This window comes from Pecten maximus, chromosome 11 (assembly GCF_902652985.1).
Source record: "Pecten maximus chromosome 11, xPecMax1.1, whole genome shotgun sequence".
Classification (NCBI taxonomy): domain Eukaryota; kingdom Metazoa; phylum Mollusca; class Bivalvia; order Pectinida; family Pectinidae; genus Pecten; species Pecten maximus.
The window spans coordinates 32392343-32414430 of NC_047025.1; the positions used below are offsets into that span (position 1 = coordinate 32392343).

The window sequence follows — 22088 nt, forward strand, 5'->3', positions numbered from 1 at the left end:
TCATCCCGAGCGCTAGGTTGCGAGATCGTAGCTATTACTCTGTGAAATATTGATATTTTTTCACAATGTTTTACCACATTATTGATAAAGCTACTATCTATCCATATATTATAGTTTTAATATTGTCTGGAGAAAAATTAAAGCCCGGGCGGTCGTATAATTGCAAATAACAAGATTATGGCTCATCCCGAGCGTTAGGTTGCGAGATCGCTAATTTCACGTAGCCATAGCTCTGTCAAATATTGATATATTTTCACCACATTTTGCCATATTATTGATTAAGCTACCATTTATCCATATATAATAGTTTAAATAGTGTTTGGATATAAATAAAAGCCCGGGCGGTCAATATATATTCCCCGGGCAGTACCGGGCAGCACCGGGCAGTACCGGGCGGTCCCGGGCAGTACCGGGCAGTGCCGGGCTGTACCGGGCTGTAATTAGTATGACCCGGTTGCCGGCCTTATCCAAAGTGAAAGTACAGGTAATGTCGCACATAACGTTAAAAATAAATTTTCTATAATTATTCAATAATTATGATAATAATGGTATATTTTTATGCTCTATTGATTTTTGGGTATATCATTATATTGGAAAAGTCTTTCAAAATGGTAGGCTAAATCCAAACAAAGCCAACATTAGATCTTTTTTTTTTTCCTATTTTTAACGTGGTAAGGGGCATTGTAGCAGACAGAAATCTAAGGATTCTGACTGTCGTCCTTTAGGCTGAACGGTTTTTCGTTTCCATGCTCCCAAGGGAATGGTAAGTGTTCTCGACATTTTTGTACGGTTTGAAATTCCAGGTATCTAAGTTGTTTGTATGAGAAACAGTTACAATAATATCATTGTATTAGTGTTATATATGTCGTGCCAGGTTTTTTTTTGTAAAAAAACAATGTGAAAAAGCTCAAGTTAGACAGTTTATATTAGAGCAATGGAGGGTATTATCGTCAGGCGGTAGTTATCGTCAGTTTTTACAAAAGTTTTGAATATTTCATTAAATGTTGAAGTGAAATTGCTGTTGTTTTCATTAAACAAATTTGTGATTTTTTAGAACGTTTCTGGCCTTATTTTCATTCAGACAAAGTTTCCAAACAGATAATATTTACGTTTAAATATTTTAATAATCTTCACGTCATAATTTTCTGATGTTCTTACGTCACTTAATAAGGTAAGTGCATCATATTTCTCCTATCAATATCCAAATCTCGAAGCAAACATTGGAATGTTTGTGATATATGTGAAGTTCCGCCGCGTCTGCTAAGTTGACCCGCGTTGTATGTACATCCGGGCTTCTTCGATGCCGTAAATTGGCCTGACGATATCTGCCACAATTTGGTACACTGGAGGCAGTTATCGTCAGTTTTGCATAATCGAAATAAATAACCTAGTCTTTTAGAAGACCCAATTGTTTGTTCTAAATTTAAAATTTGATTTTAAAAGATCAGTATTTGATCTGTGTCTTCCAAGTTTCATCTGTTATTTATTGATATCGTAATATTGTATTAGCATACGTAATATCGATGCTGAATGTAATGTTCACTGTTGCAAAGTGCTTGAAAGCTCGGGCAGCACGTGCAGAAACCCAAAACATTTCCGACAATGATATTTGCCCGGTTGCATATTTGTATAACGGTTTAAATGCATTTATTTTTGTTGATCAATGCATGTTCTTTAAACGTAGACATGATATTTTTTGTGTTTATAACAAGAAACATTTCAAAACGCATGAGAATATTGACGGTGACGATAACTGCCTCCACCTGACGATAACTGCCTCTGTTCGGCCGGAAATACAAATAAAGTATGTTCCCTCGTATTAGTGACAAACGCTCAACGAGTCAGACTCGGGTAAACACAACACTAGCCTAAGCTTAACCTACAACAGTTATTTTATTTTTATGAACAGTATTCACTGGTAATGAAGCAGTCATACTTAAACTGACGATAATACCCTCCATTGCTCTAATTGTTTTACATGAAAATAATTTTTTTTATTATAAAAATTATCAATACAACACTATTTTGACCATTTTAACAAAAACAAGCCTGGCAGGACAAAGATAATATGAAACAGGCAATGCCTGAAAAGAGTGTTGAAGCTTAATTTGCTAGTATGCCAATAAATGTACAACATAAAAATATAGTGATAAACGTTTCGCCGTTTAATTACGAGAATGTGAGCTTATATGACATGACCTTTGACAGTCGTTAACTATCGGTAATTTTCGACATACCGATTCTGCAACTGGGAACTGACGGTACTTTCCATCCAAATGCAATCGCAACATCTCGGTTAATTTCCGGCAATCTTCGGAAATATGCAGAATGTTCCCAGTTCCGTCCTCGAAACCATAACTTGAGCTATATTTTATTCGCACGCTATAAGAGATACCTTTTATAAAAATAATTAGTCAGCATTATAAACACACCAACTGGATTGTACGTTATATAGACTTTTTATGTTAACAGTTTCTGCAGACATCTGCACCGGGCTCCTAACTGTTTCCGTTTCCGGCAGAATTTTTTCTGGCTGTACCATCCCGCAGAACGTTATGCGAAGATGGACTAGAATATTGTACATACGTGCACGTTAACGGTAAAGAGCTTTGCTGCCACAAGAGCTTCGCTCTTAAAAACTAATAAAGTTATATTGTTGTAATTATTATATAACTGTGCCACAAAAAATATTAATTCTTAGTATGTAACAATTGCACCAATTATAAACTAGGTCATATTGTCTAATGCAAAAAAACTACAATGGAATAGATTTGTTTTTAATGTTAGCTGTTACGATCCCTTAACAAATATACCACATCAAAACTTGGATGGGTTCATCATTCATTACAAATTGCATGTGTGGTTATAATTTCTCAAATCTTACTTGGCACAGGTGTACTGAAGCACCTTCACGTTGAAGTACTGATGACAGCTAGTACACTGACAAGTAACTTGTTAATTTTCAAGTCAATCATCCCCTTTAAATTTATCAAGACACAAATTATAATTAACAAAAAGTTACAGCACATTAACACTAAACACGATTCAAAGTTCCATTGTGTAAACTTATTCTCAAACAATAAAGTACAATATTGTCGGCAATGGCTAATAATTCCCTTAGCTGACCAGATGCTGCCAAGGCCATTTGATTTTAATAAAAAAACATGGAAAGTAATTCTTATTAAAATCTGGGTGCAATGTGGTTAATGACGTGCGTATAATTCTAGTTAACATATTTTTCACTGCATGTATTGTAAGTTTTTAATCGAATATTAACCTATAATGTGATTCATCCTGTCTCTATCTTACCTGAAACAGGCTGTTAACATACATTGTACATCATACCAGGAACCTACCGTATACAAGCCTATCTTCAGAGTGATATTACTATAAAAAACTCCATTTTGTATGCTACTGATTTAATTGTACATGTACCACTTATACAAATAGGATGTTTAATTCTGTTGATAGCCATTATAATCTATGGAGTCTATAAAACTATTCAATTTTATTAGTATTTATACAAATGTACATACGAGATCAGAATTTATTTTCCGTATATTATAGTATAGTACAGTTAGTATAGACTATATGTAACACATAAAAAACATCTTGATATAATGTTTTCGCTATCAGCTCTCACTGTTATTGATGACGTCATTTTATTGTGTACTATGCATTACGTCACTCATAACAACTTGTTGTTATTGTCACTAGGCAAGGCACCGCATTTTATACCTTATACCTGAATGTTTGTTTTTTAATTTGTTCTGATGATGACACGCCTAAATGTCGAAACTAGTCAACTTATGTGACATGTACTTGATTAAAGCTGATCCACCCAGCACGACGTTGTTATGGTTATTGTTACACTTTGACTATTCAACTTTACGGCCAGACTCTTCTATTCCTTGTGGAATCCGTTGGCTGGGTAACACAGAATCATACCGAACTGTTTATACGGACGTTGGATCTCCCACCTACTGTATATTCTAGTTAACATATGTGACCAATGTTTGTCGACTCACTATAAAGCGGCATGTGTGTATGTGCAGTATCGGACAGATTGAAAAGGTGCTCTTTATCTTTGATTCAATGCTTTTACTAGTGATTTAACAGGTGACATATAATCATGTTTAACATTTTTGATGTTTTCTGTACAGATTATTTATGATGCTAAATATAATGTCTACTTATTTTTCAATGATTTATCCTCATTGCGATATTCATAGTGAATAATATAGTTTATATTGTCTAACTTAGACCTAAATCTCTTTTTTCATTGTTTTGTTTTCATATTGTCAATGTTTTAGACCTTCTTATGATACCAGCATGATATAAGCATGGGTAACATACTGGTCACCTATCTCCAGAGAATTATCAAGAGCTGGAGATTAACAAAACCTTTTATAATCTGAAAGACTTTCTTTTCTGTTGATTCATTTGCTATTCCATTCATATAAATATTTTCTTATTTAACGCATACAATGGAAATTTGTTATATCTCAGAAAGTTCTTTGATCTGTTTTAGTCTTACGAGGAAGAGGGTTAAGAAGAGAAAAGTGGATAAAAGATCATTCATTGAATGATGATCTTGGTTTGCAACTTTAGCTACATTTTATTAGGTCATCTGACCCAAAGGGTCAGGATGACCTATAGCCATCGTGTTTCATCCGCCGTCCGCCGTGCGTAAGACTTTTTATTTCAAAACACTACTCCTCTGTAATCCTTTAACCCTTATAGTGCCGTAGGGCTGATCTTCTGGTTTCCAGAGTGCCGAAGGGCCGATCTTTTGGTTTCCAGAGTGCCAGAGGGCCGATTGAGCCGTTCATAAGGATTTTTAGAAGTAAATGTTTTAAATTGAATTGAGATTCATTTTCATTGACCTTAAACGGAAAATCGGGTAAATCTTAAAATACCGGACGTTAATTATGACGTCACAGACGTCATTATATTATGACATGCATACATACGTCGCAGTTATTATACATTGCTTCCTACGAATCATTTGTTCAGGCAAAGATTACGTAAAAATGCATAATTATAAAAGCCATGAACATATGATTTTAATCAGATTGTGCTTCCTTTAAGTGAATGATATCTAAAATTGATCTATTGATCTATTGTTATTTTGTTTAATCATTATGTATACATATATTTTATTTTCATGATTTATTATACTATGTTGTTTGCTATCGTTAAATTATTTTGTTCTGTTTAAAAAATCTTCTTGAAGGAGGAAATAAAGAGAATAATAATGTTTGAGGAAATGTGTGTCTCCTGGGAGACATCCATCGAACCCGATATCGTGTCTGAGAATCGGGTCACAAAAGATTCATCGGATTTTACATAAATAGTTGTTTTGTTTCGCCTTTATTGTAATACAAATACATCTTACGTTAAATACATGTACGTACAGTACGAGGAGGGTGATTTGGTACTCAAACGCTCACAGAGCGTTTGCGCTGCGTGAGCGTTGGGGATTAAAACCCCGCTGCAATCCCGCTGCAATCCCACGCAAGCGATGTCGCTGCGATCCCGCTCACACGGCGATTCCGCTCTGATAACGAAGCAACCCGCTCAGCCAGCGATTTAGATCCGGCAGGCCTGCAAACCCGCTCACGAGGCAATCCCGCTCTGGCGGATTAGCAAAACCGCTCAGTCAGCGATCCCGCTCCGGCGGGCCACAAACCCGCTCACGAGGCAAACCCGCTCAGCCAGCGAACCCGCTCAGCCAGCGAACCCGCTCACGAGGCGATCCAGCTCACGAGGCGATCCCGCTCCGGCAGGCCAGCAAATCCGCTCATCCAGCGATCCAGCTTCTCTTGTCGCTTCCCTAGAATGGGCATAAGGAATTCTTTGTTTTATGTTACGATGAATAAGGAGGAATTCACATTTCTTTCATCAGAAACGTCTGCAGAATGTAATGTAACGTTTCCAAATGTGTTTCGTAATCACTTGCTTGAGTGATTCTGTAGCGTTAGTGAAGAAGTTGATTTGACAAAAATACATTTATATGTTTGTTATTGTAAAATCACAGAAAATGGGTTTAACACAAAGTTCTTTCTTTAAACAATATCTTAAAATATAAATGTTTGCATTAACGGTCACAATAATAATTATGTTCATGTAGTTATGCGACAACGGGCTGGTATACATCGTAAATGTACATCGTAATGATCGATTTTGTCCTTTGTGTTCTGATGGTGTTGGTGACGAGTATCATTGTTTATTTATTTGTAATTATGAAATAGTATGCTAAATTAGAAATATATACATTCCAGACTATCATTGCACATTTGTACATACCCAGATCCGGCAAAAAGGAAAGGTGATTAGTTTCTAAATACGTTAGTGTTAGTAGAGAGTGGGTAACATTTGCTGTGTTTCTGCCATGTGTAAAATTTGCTTTTTAGGTAATGCTTGATCAATTCAATTCAATTCATTTGATTACTTTCGGCTTGACAGCCAATCGGTTTTGTACTACATGATACAACAAGAGAATAACATATGAAGACAACAACATTGCATAAACTTACACGTTGTAACACACATAATTATATACGTCTGAGCAGAGACTTGCATATATATATATATACATCTCCGGTCTGAGAAAACTATAAAAATCTAACAAACGATTTAATTTGAACGATAGCGCATTGCAGTGGTGCCGTGCTGGTCGAATGACAGCGATAGTACAGGTGAAATATCATGCGACCCCAGTGATTCCCACCGTACCAAAATAGATCGTTATGGTCCATTGGCGCGCTATGTGTTGTGAACGGATTATGTAGTCAAACAATACCATATGAAATAAAGTTAAATTGACATGTTAAATAGGAATGTTTACACTATTAATCCATATATGCCTGTTGTCAACGCTGCAGTTATTTTACATTTTACTTGTAATGATACCGAGTAAATAGGTTATAATTTCACTTTTTTTCGTTGTTGTATCCAAATGAAAATGTTGCGTTCTGTGTCACCCGTGTATGTACATTACTTGGCCACCTCAAGCTGTATGTCAACACATTAACAGTGTGAACAGTAGCAGCACAAACATGTCTGAATACGATCTGGACATGAGATTCGAGGTTGTTGAATTTGGCGAATATTGCCGACAAGAAGTCGGAATCCAACAATATAAGTTTGAGTTTAAAAAAAAAAAAATAGTGAAATTGACTCTGAAAATGACCGCTTGGTTAACACAGACTGGTGTAATAATCGGTCAATCACCAATAAATGTACATTAGTTATGTGTTTACCATTTCTTACTCATTACCAAAGAAAGGAACACAGCATCAACATTTTTAAATAAAATTATGTGCCATTTCATTTGCAAATTAATATTCAAATAAACATACCAACAATACAACAGTTCTGGATATTCTGGTTTGTGAGAAAAGACGATACACACGTACAGTAAATGCATGCGTTATATTCTATACAAAACCCGCTTCTAGTAATGAAGGAGACTTAATTCAGAAAGTAAAATATTATAATCATCATGATCTACAATAGACTAAATCTCTCCCGTATGAATACCAGTGGTGAAGCCTACAACAAACTTCTACATATACAGATTTTATCCCTTATTTTACATGCCATGGTCTCAGGCATTAGGGACGATTAAATGCTTGAGAAAGATATAATTTATATACGATCGTTGTCAGTGAAATTATATAAAAGTGATTCGCAACAATTATAATATAATTGATACTTTCTGTACAGGTATAAAGCATAGGTACTTATTAAAACCATCATTTTAGCTCCGTTTTTTATGATAAAAACATACAATTTATTTCATCGTGACTAATCATAATTAATACTAAAACTTATAAACTCGCAACGATTTTCGTGTATGATTTTTTTTCAATTTTTTGAATTTTTTGCTATTATTTTTTTAATTGTGTCATTGACTTTAAACATATTTTATTGTCTAAACAAGAACAATAGGATTAGGCACAAGTTATTACAACTTATGAAGCCTTCTCCACTCAACATGTTAATATTTACAAGTAATGACATAGGTATAATATATAGTAAATCATGTAACATTTAGGAGGAAAAATGGATAATTTAACATACAATGTACATTTACATAATAAAGAGATACAAGTATATATATTCAAAATCTTCTGCTGGACTTTATGAAAGACTGCACATATCCAAATACATAACTATTCACTTTCAAAGCCAAGTTTTCATTACCATATAATAACAAATTTAAATTTACATGTATATTTAAATCATTAAAATATTGGAACATTTCAGCACGAGCAGTAGCATATATTGGACATTCAAAAAAGAAATGATGCACATTTTCACAAATGTTACCACAGTTTACACAAATAGAGTCCTCTGCCAAATTTACACGAAAAAGATCATCCTTAAGAGAACTACACTTATATCTTAATTTTGTATGTATTATATTAAACTTTCTTTCACCATAATTATAGTAGTAAGGCAGACTAGTAGAAATAGGTTGAGAGAGAGCTAGTTTGAAAGAAGAAAGAGAAATGGATTTAACATTGTCGTCTAAATTGTTCCAGTTTCTTAAAGTGGAGGGAAAGAAGGAGTTTATTGTAGAAGAGAGTCTGTAATTTGGAATTCTGAAATTGTCCTTATTTCTTAAAGGGTAAGGGTTATTATTGCCCACTGAAGGAGGTAATAAGTTAGATAGATAACTTGGAGTCATATTATTTTTTATTTTATAAAGTAATTGAAGATTTCTTTTAGCTCTTCTGTCTGAAAGTGGTTCCAAAGATGTTTCAAAATATAAAAAATTCTTTTCTTGTATAAGATGGTAGACCAGTTATTATTCTAGCTGCTTCAAGCTGAGCCCGCTCTAACTTTTCTGAGTCAGCTTGAGAGCATCCGCCCCAAACCTCACATGCATATTCCAGAACAGGTAAAATAAATGACTTATAAATTCTTAAAAGAGCATCACGCTTTAACATATATTTAATTTTCCTTAAAACATTTATATTTTTCATTACTGATTTGTATATCTCATCAATGTGGTCAGACCATTTAGCATTTGAATTAAATATTACTCCAAGATGTCTATGTAAACTACTAAAATTTAAAAAGGTTCCATCAAAAATTAAATCAAGATTTTCTTCAATATTGTCGGAGTTTGATATAAAAATTATCTCAGTTTTATTAGGATTAAAAGAAACAAGCCAAGTTTTTGCCCACTGATTTAATTTTTCTAAATCTCTGTTTAAAACTAATTCAATTTCTCGGTATGAAGAAGACGACTTTATAAGAGAAGTGTCATCAGCAAACAAACGTGCTGTTGACTCAAGTTCATCAGCTATGTCATTAATACAAAATTGTATATACATTATTGTATTAAAAAAAGAAGAGGTCCTAGAATTGAGCACTGGGGAACTCCAGCCATTATCATACCAGCATCAGAAGATGAACTGTTAATATATACTTTTTGTTGTCTGTTACATAAATAGTTTTCTATCCAGGACAAGAGGTTACCTGAAATACCATATGAATTTAACTTTGTTAGGAGGCCTTTGTGCCAGACTCTGTCAAAGGCTTTCGAAATGTCACAGAAAATCATACAAGTATGTTTCTTTTCTTCTAGATTTAGACAAATGTTATGATAAATTTCAATTAGTTGGTATACTGCTGAATTTCCAGGCATAAATCCTGCTTGAAACCGATAAAATAATGCATTTTCAAAAAAATAATTATACAAGTGCTTAAAAATAACCCTTTCTAACACTTTCCCAGCAGTAGAGAGAAGAGATATGGGACGATAATTTGATATAGAATGCCTATCTCCTTTTTTAAAGAGGGGCATAACTTTAGCTGTTTTCCATATATTTGGAAAAATACAAGTAGATAAAGAAAAATTAAAAAGAAGTTCAAGGGGTTTACAAACTGTATATGCTGTGTATTTAAGCATATGATGACTTATACCATCTTCACCTGAGGCTTTTCCAAGCTTTAAATTTTTTTAAAACATCACAAATTTCATTAGAAGTAACTAATAAGGAATTTAAAGAGCTGTTAGTTTTTGGCTCTAAGATAGGCACTTCACTATTATTATCATCAATATTAGTAATACTACAAAAATATTCATTTAATAAATTTGACTTGTCTTTATCATCGACAGATATATGACCAGTGTTTGGGTCTATAAGAGTAGGGATAGACTCTGTCCCTGAATTATTTATAAGTCTCTTTATTAGCTTCCAATAGTTTTTAGGATCTCCTGAATAATAATAATCAATAAGACCACCTACATTATCATAAAATGATGTTCTTGCAAATTTTTTCATGTTATTTACCTTATTCCTCTGTCGTTTAAAAATTGTTATGTCCCTTGGATGCTTGGAATTTATTGCTATTTTCCTCAACCTATCACGTATTCTCATATTTTTTCTCAAATCAGAATTCATCCATTGCTTATCTTTGGGCCTAATAGTAACTTCTTTATTTGGTATACATGTATTAGCAAAATCAAGGAAAACTTTGGTAAACTCTACACTGGCAGAATCTGCTGAATTGCAATTTGTAAAAAGAGTGTTCCAATCATATTTCCTGATAAGATCGTTAAATAATTCAAAATTTGCTCTTTTATATAGCCATACTCGTCTTCTAAATACAGGTTTTATTTTAAAAGGAACTTCAATGTAAGCAACACAAGCTTCACGATCCGTAAAATCTTTATCAGTTTCAATAACAGAAGAGTCTATACAAATAAGAGAATCTGATAATAAAATAGGATCAAGTAAACTTGATCTTGTAGGACCTATTCGGGTAGGTTCTAATATTATATTAGTCAAATTAAAAGTATCAATAATATCTGCAAAAACATGATTTTGAGAAATTGTTAGCAAATCTACATTTAGATCACCCAACAATATAACTTCATCAGTAATGTCCTTGACGTAGTTTAAAGAGATACGGAGTATATTCCAAAAATGATTTGCATCATGATAATTTGACAGATAAGCAGTTCCTATAATGATTTTCCTCCCTTCAGGAAGAAACACTTCAAACCACATAACTTCAAGACCAGGAGTTTCTAAAACAGTTAATCTATTGACTTTAAGTGCATTATTAATATATACCATTATACCACCTCCTGCAAAATTTCTATCAAGTCTAAAAGGGGAGTAAAAACCATCCATAGATAAATCACTTGTTGGTAAAGAAGAATCAAGATGGGTTTAAACAAATTATATCATACTCTCCTGCAATACTCTCCACATAATCAATTTTATTCCGTATACTTCTGATGTTTAAATGAAAAATTGAGAGTTCCCCTGGCTCAGGACCAGGATTTGATTCAATGTCCATATGTTGTAGTAAAAGCAATAGCAAGATTAACATGAAATTTATATTGTTTAGATGTGAAAGCAAAAATGTATTTAGTAAGCCTGCAAACTTGGTGAAATTTTGTTTTAAGATGTTTGTAAAAATCACATAAAATGTATAATAAGAGAATAAAAGATATGAATATTTCAATAAAACTCTACCATAGGCTTTGGAGTAAAAAGTACCGATTGCCATTCTATGAGACATATAACCATTACCCATTGTCAAATATATAGACTTGGAAGATGAAATTGTGGCAAATCGGGATGTGTAAAAGGAAATATGCTTGTGAGCAGCAGAAGATATTGAACATGATATGTATATTGAGAACAAGAACACATACATATATATACAAAATTGGAAATTTGAGTTTCAACAGAATCATATTGAGAAAAATAAATTTCATGATGGTAGATGTATACAGACAAGGTTGATACATTCAGAAGATATGTTAAGGAGCAGGGAATTCACTTTTGTAATCTCATTTTTTCTCTTAATCCGGATGTGAAAAACAAAAACAAAAAATAAAAATAAAAAATATATACAATATACAATTGTGTCATTATTATGAAGTGATCGAGAACCTTGTGGTTTTGCTTTCCATTCGTGTCGCAAGTCATATCTTCAATTAAAAAGGGACTTTTAAAAGATGTATAACATGTTCGGAGAATTACGAATTCTAAAGTTTGAATGGGTTAGTATACCGCTAAACAATTACCAGGTGTGAAATTACGGTCCACAAGCTCGTCACACCTGTCACTGCACCACAGGTGTCTGTGATTTCTGGTGTTCTAATCGGCACACGCCGATAATTGCTTGTGAGTTAAACGTGTTTGGTTTCTGTGCGCTTCAAAAAAGTTCCGAAGACATGCTTTTTACAGGTTGTACATAAATTGAGCTTGAATTTTATTAAGAATTGCGTTTATACTATAGGGAATACATTTTCAAGTTGTTGAAATCAAACACATTATTTTTGGAATTCAGTGAGTTTCGTTTTCCTTACAAACGAAAAAATTCGTATCTCAAAGGTTTGTCTATAGAATAATTGACCTAAGTTACCTCATTCATATATATACCCATGATGTTGAAAATTTACTCTATGAATCTTGTCTGGGAGTTACTGATCTTTCGTGGACACGTTTTATCAATTGCGGACAATTACTTACAATCTTGCTGTTTTGGCTAATAAAAAAATCAAAATGATTAGCATTTATTTCACATCTTGTATGAATTGCATTTTAAACTTGTATTACTAGAAGTATTATAACCGAAATCAATACTGGTACATTTGTATTTAACAAACCGGTCATGCCCTCATAATAAAGGCTATATGATGTAAGTCGTTTTAAACGGCCCGTTATTCAAATGTCATACATGTTACAACGACCCGTTAAAATAAAAAGAGTTATTTAAATATACATGTTATATACGACCTGTTATAATAGAAAATAAATAAGATGATACACGTTGTATTTGGCCCGTTATAATAGAAAATTAGAAAGATGTTACATGTTGTATATGGCTCGTTATGAGAGAAAATTAGTGAGAAAATTATATGTCCCTGGTTTCGGTAGCACTTGTTTACTAATTCACAAATATAACTCGGAGAGTTTATTCAGCACTTTCATTTTTGTTGTCTTATTCGCATTAATTACAGGCACGTGTTCACGTTTGTTTCTATATATTTCCTATATGGCGGCTCCGATCGTGTTAAACCTGTGACGTCACAGGTCAGAGGTCACCAAAACGAGGTCTTCAGGTGTGTTTTCGAGAAAAATCGCAATTACTCGGTAATGGGTCGGCCGATTGTTATGCGGTTTTCTGCATTCTTGTTTATTAATCAATACCAATAACATATTTCAATATAATTTTTCGTTCAGGGTACACTTTAACCTATCTTCAATACCATTACAGGTAGGAACGTAGATATAAAGTTCTCTGACTGCAGTTCAAAGGAACCTTGCAATTTACCTGTAATAAAATTCACAACTTACCTGGCTGTGATCGAGTGACATGTTGACAAACGGTGATGAGTACACAAGCAAATTCACACAAGTTCCTAATAATCTGATATTTATATAATTGTCTGTTGCCAACTTCAGGAGGTATCAAACGCTATTAAATCAGCGGTAATATGTCCTTTTATCGAGTAACAATTAAAGAACATAGAATGCCATTTTTTTCAGGAAATTCAAAACCAGGAAAAATATGCATAGAAAAAAGGGAGAAAGATTCTACGGTCGGTTTATGTACATGTTTGTGACAATTAAATAAGACACACTTAAAATGTTTGAGGGTCGTTGTCAAAATCACTGGTCTGGTTACGTTGTTTTCATTTTCTGTCGAATCCCTAAGAATGGCCTCGTCGTTTGTAATTGTCTCGCGTGTAGTTAAATGAGAGTCGATTTAGATGTATATATGTAGCAGAGGCCAACATAAGCTGTGTCCCTCGAGGTATATTCATAAACAAATACAGATTCATGCTCATAACGAACGCATTTAATGATTAAAAGTCACAATATATTTGTATTGTGTAAATTAGAATTTCATATTTACCTATCTATTGATCGGACGCACGTACCGTAACGGCCGGTAATTATATAATCTAAGCTAGTCGTGGCGACTTTCAATTTAAGCGGTACATAAACAATGGTTTAGCATTGCCAGGGGCAATAATTTCCTTTCAAATAAAGCGATATTTCAAATAAACCGATTTCAAAATAACCGATGAAACAATACAAAGACAAAGAAGGCATTTGGACGGGGATTTTATTTCACTTCAAATTAAACGATATTTCAATATATCCGATTTCAAATTAAGTGGGTTCGACTGTATATTTTATCTAGATATTCTTTATGTAAATGTCATGCTTCAAAAGCTATATGTTGGTAAAATATTAAAAGGAACACCAATACCCCAGTTCCCGTCATCATTCATGAACTTACTAAAATATCATCAAAAATTCATACTGAAATCAAACTTTGAATTCTTTAAATGAATGGAAACGGAGAATTTTTAAAATACTATGAAGTTGAAATTCAAATTAATCTGTTAAACCAACAAGGTTTATCAAAACAAGGTTATGAAGAAATTAAGGAACAATTCATAAGCAAATATAGACAAACCAGATTATGCGAAATGCACAAACAGTACGCTCGTTAGATATTTTGATAGGGTAAATATCAATATAGGCAAAGATATTATCTAATGAAAGTGACGGAACACAAGTCCGCTCGAGCGGGTCCGCTACAAGTCCGCTCGAGCGGGCCCGCTACAAGTCCGCTCGAGCGGGTCTGCTACAATCCGCTCGAGCGGGTCCGCTACAAGTCCGCTCGAGAGGGCTTGAGCGGGCATGTAGCGGACCCACTGGAAGCCCGCTTAAAGCCCGCTCGAGCCCGCTCGAGCCCGCGCCCGAACCCGCTCAAGCCCGCTCGAAGCCCGCTGCAATCCCGCTGCAATCCCGCTGCAAACCCGCTCAAATTCTGAGCGGATGGCTGTGCGGATCAACGCTCTGTGAGCGTTTGAGTACCAAATCACCCTCCTCGTACTGTACAACTCACGATACTCGACTATTATACCCCCGATTTCACACAACGACATTCCTGTGACCTGGTGACGTGACGAGAGCCGGCGGGCTTTTTGTTGTATGTCGCCTCATCGAATATTGACGTCATCAATATTGTAATGTCATATTTGGCAAATTCAAAAATCTGGCAGTGAAAGGGTTAATGGATTACGTCCGGTTTAAAGCACATATAAATGAGGCTGGTCTGACCCCTGGGGCCGGAGGGGCGGGGCCTCAAAAGGGGAACTTAGGTTAAATATTACTTCAAAATGCTACTGACCCGTTAATGCCTTAATTGATTACAACCATATTTAGTATGAAACATCATTGGGGAAGGGCAATCCTAATTGATATAAATTAGGCTTATTTGACCCAAGTGGACAGAGGGGCATGGCCCAAAAATGGGAACTTGGCTGAAGTTCGATGGATGACAACCAAATTTGGTGTGAAACATCCTTTGGGGAGGGCAATCATATTTTATATAAATGAGGGTAGTGTGACCCCAGGGGCCGGAGGGGTGGGGCCCCAAAAGGGGAGCTTTGGAGAATTTTTGCTATAAAATCCTACTTCTCCTTAACCCTTGGGTAGATTACATCCAAATTTGGTGTGAAACAGCATTTGGGGAGGGCGGTCATATTTTATATAGATAAGGCTGGTGTGACCCCTGGGGCCGGAGGGGCAGGGCCCCAAAAGGGGAACTTTGGTGAATTTTTGCTTTAAAACCCTACTCCATCTTAACTCTTTGGTGGATTTCATCCAAATTTGATGTGAAAAATCATTTGGGGAGCATGAGGGCAATCATATTTTATATGAATGAGGCAGGTCTGACCCCTGGGGCCGCTGTGGTGGGGCCCGAAGGGAGAACTTTGGTGAATTATTGCTTTAAAACCCGGCCGCCTACTCCTCTTTAACCCTTGGGTGGATTACATCCAAATTTGGTTTGAAACATTGTAAGGGGATGGCAGTCACAATTTATATGAATGAGGATTGTGGGGCCCCTGGGGACAGAGGGGCGAGGCCCCAAAAGGAGAACTTAGCAAAACTTTTGCTTTAAAATCCTACTCCTTCTTAATGCCTTTATTGATTACAACCAAATTTGGTTTGAAACATCTTAAGGGAACAGCAATCATAATCTATATAGATGAGACAGGTCTGAGCCCTGGGCCCGAGGCTGGGGAAAGAAGGGTCACAGGGGTGCCCAAAAGGAGCACTTAGATTAAATATTGCTTTAAAATGCTACTACTCATTAATGCCTTCATTGATTACAACAAAATTTAGTATGAAACATCATTGGGGAAGGGAAATCCCTAAATGAGGCTTGTCCCACCAATTGGGACAGAGGGGGCATGCCCCAAAAATGGGAACTTGGCTGAAATTTTGCTTTAAGATGCTGCTCCTCCTTTAAGCAAAATGGATAAAAACCAGATTTGATCTGAAACATAACTGGCTGGGTATAGATAATTTATGGTAATGATGCTTGATTGAAGGGGGGTGTCCCTGCTGTAGGTGTTTGTCAGATGACCGTTAAGGCCCATGGGCCTCTTGTTTTATAAGATGCTGCTCTTCCTTTAAGCCAAAATGGATAAAAACCAAATTTGATCTGAAACATAACTGGCTGAATATAGATAATTTATGGTAATGATGCTTGATTGAGGGGTGTGTCCCTGCTGTAAATGTTTGTCAGATGACCGTTAAGGCCCATGGGTCTCTTGTTAGCTCACCTGGACCGAAGGCCCGGTGAGCTTATGCCATGGTGCAGCGTCCGTCGTCCGGCGTCCGTCGTCCGTCGTCCGACCGTCAACATTTGCTTCAAATCGCTACTAGTCAAAAAGTTCTTATTGGATTTTGACCAAATTTGGTCAGAAACATCCTTGGCAGAAGGGGGTCAGATTTTGCATAAATGGTGACTCTGACCCCCAAGGGGCCTGAGGGGCGGGGCCCAATAGGGGAAATTGAGGTAATTCCTTTAAATCGCTACTAGTCATAAAATTATGAATGGATTTGAACCCAATTTGGTCAGAAACATCCTTTGGGGAAGATGAACAGATTTTGCATAAATGGTGACTCTGACCCCCAAGGGGCCAAAGGGGCGGGGCCTAATGGGGAAATAGAGGTAATTCCTTCAAATCGCTACTAGTCATAAAGTTATGAATGGATTTGAACCCAATTTGGTCAGAAACATTCTTTGGGGAAGGGGAACAGATTTTGCATAAATGGTGACTCTGACCCCCGAGGGGCCAAAGGGGCGGGGCCCCATATGGGAAATAGAGGTAATTCCTTTAAATCGCTACTTGTCATAAATTTATGAATGGATTTGAACCCAATTTAGTAAGAAACATTCTTTGGGGAAGGGGAACAGATTTTGCATAAATGGTGACTCTGACCCCCAAGGGGCCAAAGGGGCGGGGCCTAATAGGGGAAATAGAGGTAATTCCTTCAAATCGCTACTAGTCATAAAGTTATGAATGGATTTGAACCCAATTTGGTCAGAAACATCCTTTGGGGAAGGGGAACAGATTTTGCATCAATGGTTACTCTGACCCCCAAGGGGCCAAAAGGGGCGGGGCCTAATGGGGAAATAGAGGTAATTCCTTCAAATCGCTACTAGTCATAAAGTTATGAATGGATTTGAACCCAATTTGGTCAGAAACATCCTTTGGGGAAGGGAAACAGATTTTGCATAAATGGTGACTCTGACCCCCAAGGGGCCAAAGGGGCGGGGCCTAATAGGGAAATAGAGGTAATTCCTTCAAATCGCTACTAGTCATAAAGTTATGAATGGATTTGAACCCAATTTGGTCAGAAACATCCTTTAGGAAAGGGGAACAGATTTTGCATAAATGGTGACTCTGACCCCACAGGGGCCTGAGGGGCGGGGCCCAATAGGGGAAATTGAGGCAATTCCTTTAAATCGCTACTAGTCATAAAGTTATGAATGGATTTGAACCCAATTTGGTCAGAAACATCCTTTGGGGAAGGGGAACAGATTTTGCATAAATGGTGACTCTGACCCCCAAGGGGCCAAAGGGGCGGGGCCTAATAGGGAAATAGAGGTAATTCCTTCAAATCGCTACTAGTCATAAAGTTATGAATGGATTTGAACCCAATTTGGTCAGAAACATCCTTTAGGAAAGGGGAACAGATTTTGCATAAATGGTGACTCTGACCCCACAGGGGCCTGAGGGGCGGGGCCCAATAGGGGAAATTGAGGCAATTCCTTTAAATCGCTACTAGTCATAAAGTTATGAATGGATTTGAACCCAATTTGGTCAGAAACATCCTTTGGGGATGGGAAACAGATTTTGCATAAATGGTGACTCTGACCCCCAAGGGGCCAAAGGGGCGGGGCCTAATGGGGAAATAGAGGTAATTCCTTCAAATCGCTACTAGTCATAAAGTTATGAATGGATTTGAACCCAATTTGGTCAGAAACATCCTTTAGGAAAGGGGAACAGATTTTGCATAAATGGTGACTCTGACCCCCAAGGGGCCAAAGGGGCGGGGCCTAATGGGGAAATAGAGGTAATTCCTTAAAATTGCTACTAGTCATAAAGTTATGAATGGATTTGAACCCAATTTGGTAAGAAACATTCTTGGGGGAAGGGGAACAGATTTTTCATAAATGGTGACTCTGACCCCCGAGGGGCAAAAGGGGCGGGGCCCCATATAGGAAATAGAGGTAATTCCTTTAAATCACTACTAGTCATAAAGTTATAAATGCATGTTGTAAACTCAGAGAGTCTGGACTTCATTATTTCTTTGAAGCAGTTGGGATCCCCACGCTGTAACCATAAATTGCATTGTTTGAGGTTAACAAACAAAAGGAATTGAACATGAACATTATTTTGACATTTGGTCAAATCCAACCAGGTGAGCGATACAGGCCCCATGGGCCTCTTGTTTTTGTAGCTAAAAGCCTCTTGATAATTATTTGTAATCATGCCAACCAATAATGGTGGGAAGATGATTGAAAATAATAGAAAATTAGTTGAAAAAAAAATGAAACCAATCATTGATGACGATTTTGAGAAGGCTATTAATTTAAACGGAAATGATCTGGAAATGTTGGTAAATCTTTGGCTTTGCATATTTTGGTAATGTTTCCAAACCAAAAAGTACCAATATATAGACAAATGATTGTTTACAAATGATTAAGGGGATTTAAATATCAAACAACCATTAACTTTTTTTGTGTGTGTGTATGTTCAGTATTAAAAATATTAATAACGAAGGCTAAGACGTGTAATAAATGTACTTGAGATGTACAACAAAAACAAAACAAGGAATTCTGTTTTAGATTTAGAAAACCCATTATATTTATAATCAATCGATTTTGAGTTCCCTATTATCTATTCTGAAAGTGCAACCGATTCCCATCTCTACCAACCAACATCATATATGTTTCTCGTTGTGTGTTCCTCTAACATTTCATACTTATGATCAAGTGAAATCCTCCTAGCTTACAACACATTTGGTGAAATGAAGATAATTAAAGATAACATTGGATTGCAAAGATGTATTTATATAGGGTATTAAAATGTTTTGTGTCTTTTACGTAAGTATCACTTATTCATAAAATTCATATTCACCTCATCCAATACTTATTTTAGATTTTCAAGATTTTGTCATTTGCATGGTCCTCTCGCAAAGCAATTAATGTTACTGTTATACTGGAAGGATCTTTTAAAATTTCACATGAACAAGGCTGCCAACTCTCACACCCTTGGTGGGAGACTCGTGCTATTCAATGCTTATATTCTCTCATGAAGACCTATATCGCACTATGCATTGGAAGATGAAGCCTCAAGTGACAATTGCCTTTTGTCCATCATCCTGCATTGACATGTATTGATAAACAACTTCTTCTCAGAAACTCTTGAACAGATTTCAAAGAAATTTTGCAGAAACCTTTCATGGTCAAAGGTCAACCAAAATTGTGAGTATTGTGAGTTATATGTGGTCCCAACTCCCTAGGGTACTGAAGAAAAGGCAAAAAAAGGTGAAATTGAAGTTTTAAAAAATTTTCTTCTCAAGACCCAAATAAGGTAGAATCAATTACTCTTTATAGATGGATGGGTCTTAAGGTGTTTTACAAAAATAGTTAATTTTGCGGTCTCTGGTTTGCCTGGTTTGCCCCTGGGGAGGGGGTAATCTTTCCTATAGTCTATATAGGGAAATCACATTTTTGACTATAATATGTTGAATTTCTGTTGGAATTTATTCTTACTTTGTTAGAATTATCAGTAAAAGATAGCCGAGTTTGATGGTTATATGCACATATTGCCAAATTGATCGCAAGAGGCTAATTGGTGGGGCCTAAAATGGTCATATTGACAGAATTCAGGTGATTGATAAGGCCCCTTGACTATGTGCACAAAAAAACTTGTGATGTGGAAACAATATCCAGTATTGTATTGTCTGACACAATTAGAGTACTGTCATAATTTATTTAGTCTGGCTCGACGATGAGTTGAGTCTCTAAAGTTGGATAATTTAAGCAAAGGCACAGTTAATAATGTTAATCGAATAAAAGGATATCATATCAAAAACACATACAAGTATCAAATGACTGACAATAATTTACTCAATTGATTGTGGAAACATGATATATGATCAGCTGAGCTAGAGAAACCACCATAAACATTCCGAATTTATTTCTCCGGCAATTTGGCAGTTTTTTGTGCACTCTCTTATGACGTCATGTCTGATGACTACACATTTATCTAAGACTTCACAATAAATGATTGTTGTTCCTCCACCTCCAAAACCTGGCACGTCCTTAAATGACCCTGGTTGTTAAAAGGATGTTAAACAAAATAAACCATATACTGTTTTACGCACCCATTACATACTGAAATATCCAGGTGAGTAATACAACCCCTATAGTTCTATTTATATTCTTTGGAATATGATATTAGCATACCAGTATTAACAGGCTGTTATTGAAGTGGCTCCATACAGGTAGTATATTAGTAAATCTGAAAAATCTATCATCAAACAGTTGTATTATACATACCGTACTTTGGGATATAGTTGTATTATACATACCGTACTTTGGGATATATTGATTTGGGGTTATATTTTGGTTTATTTGGCGCCTTGGCTGAATTAGCCAAAATTAAAAGTAGCAAAATTTCACGGAAAAAAAATTGCGGAACAAATATCCAGATTATAGCAACCGTCTTTCTGTTTATTTACTACATACCCATTACTAGCTTCTGCGATCTGTGTTGTGTGTTGGAATGTTTTTTTTTTTATAAAAATGTATCAATAAAGGTATGTTTTCATCTAAATGTATCATAAATTTCATTCACATTGTTTTCATATTGCTGTATTAGCTGTGTTCAAGGACAAGTCGCGTCTCGGTCTATCGATTTACTTGTGTAACTTACAAAGCGAAGACTGTTTTCCTGTGCAACCAGGTGTGCAACCAGGTGTACATAACAAGGAAACTTAGAATTTTTAAATATTGGTTTAAATTGCTCAATACTGAAAATTGTATATTGAAATCATGTTATGAAGCTTAGGCTTAGGTTATATTTGGGACGCCCAGAATGGAAACGATTTTACTTTTGCAATAATTAAGGAAAGATTATTTGACATTTTTAATCAAAATGGATATAGTGCTATTATAGATATGTCGAAAGGTTTGCTTTACAGGGAATTAAATGATAAAATTCTATTACAATCGTATCTAACAAAATCAGTTAATATCAGCTATACGAAAGAAATTGCTCGGCTCAGACTGTCCGCTCACAAGTTGAATATTGAATCTGGGCGATATGTTGGCATTGATAGAAGTAACAGAGTTTGTACTCTATGTAATCTTAATGATATAGAAGACAAATTTCATTTTGTTTTAGTTTGAACTAGGTATTCTGATTTAAGACAGAAGTATTTAAAATATTATTATAGAAATAATCCAAGTGTATATAAGCTTACTCAATTACTTAATACAAATAATGTTAAAGACTTGTGTAATCTTGGGAAATATCTGTTAGCGGCAAATTAGTGCCGATCACAAGCATGAGATATATATATATATTGTAATAATAATATTGATTGATGTTACTATTATATTATATTATTGCTTTGTTCATTCTCCTGTGGCCAATTTAACATTTTGTATATATGTAAATATCCTGTATATCATATGTTTACACTGATGAGTCGTAA

At 35.6% G+C, this 22088-nt stretch overlaps 1 protein-coding gene across 1 annotated transcript in view; it reads left to right on the plus strand.

Annotated features, from left to right (window-relative positions):
- The first annotated feature begins 675 nt into the window (after window positions 1–675).
- LOC117338391 (pyruvate dehydrogenase phosphatase regulatory subunit, mitochondrial-like) overlaps window positions 676–22088 on the plus strand; it is a 53486-nt gene continuing 32073 nt past the window's right edge. The window contains exon 1 of the mRNA XM_033899737.1: window positions 676–763. The gene's annotated coding sequence lies outside the window, so the exon portion shown is untranslated. The remainder of the gene's footprint in view (window positions 764–22088) is intronic.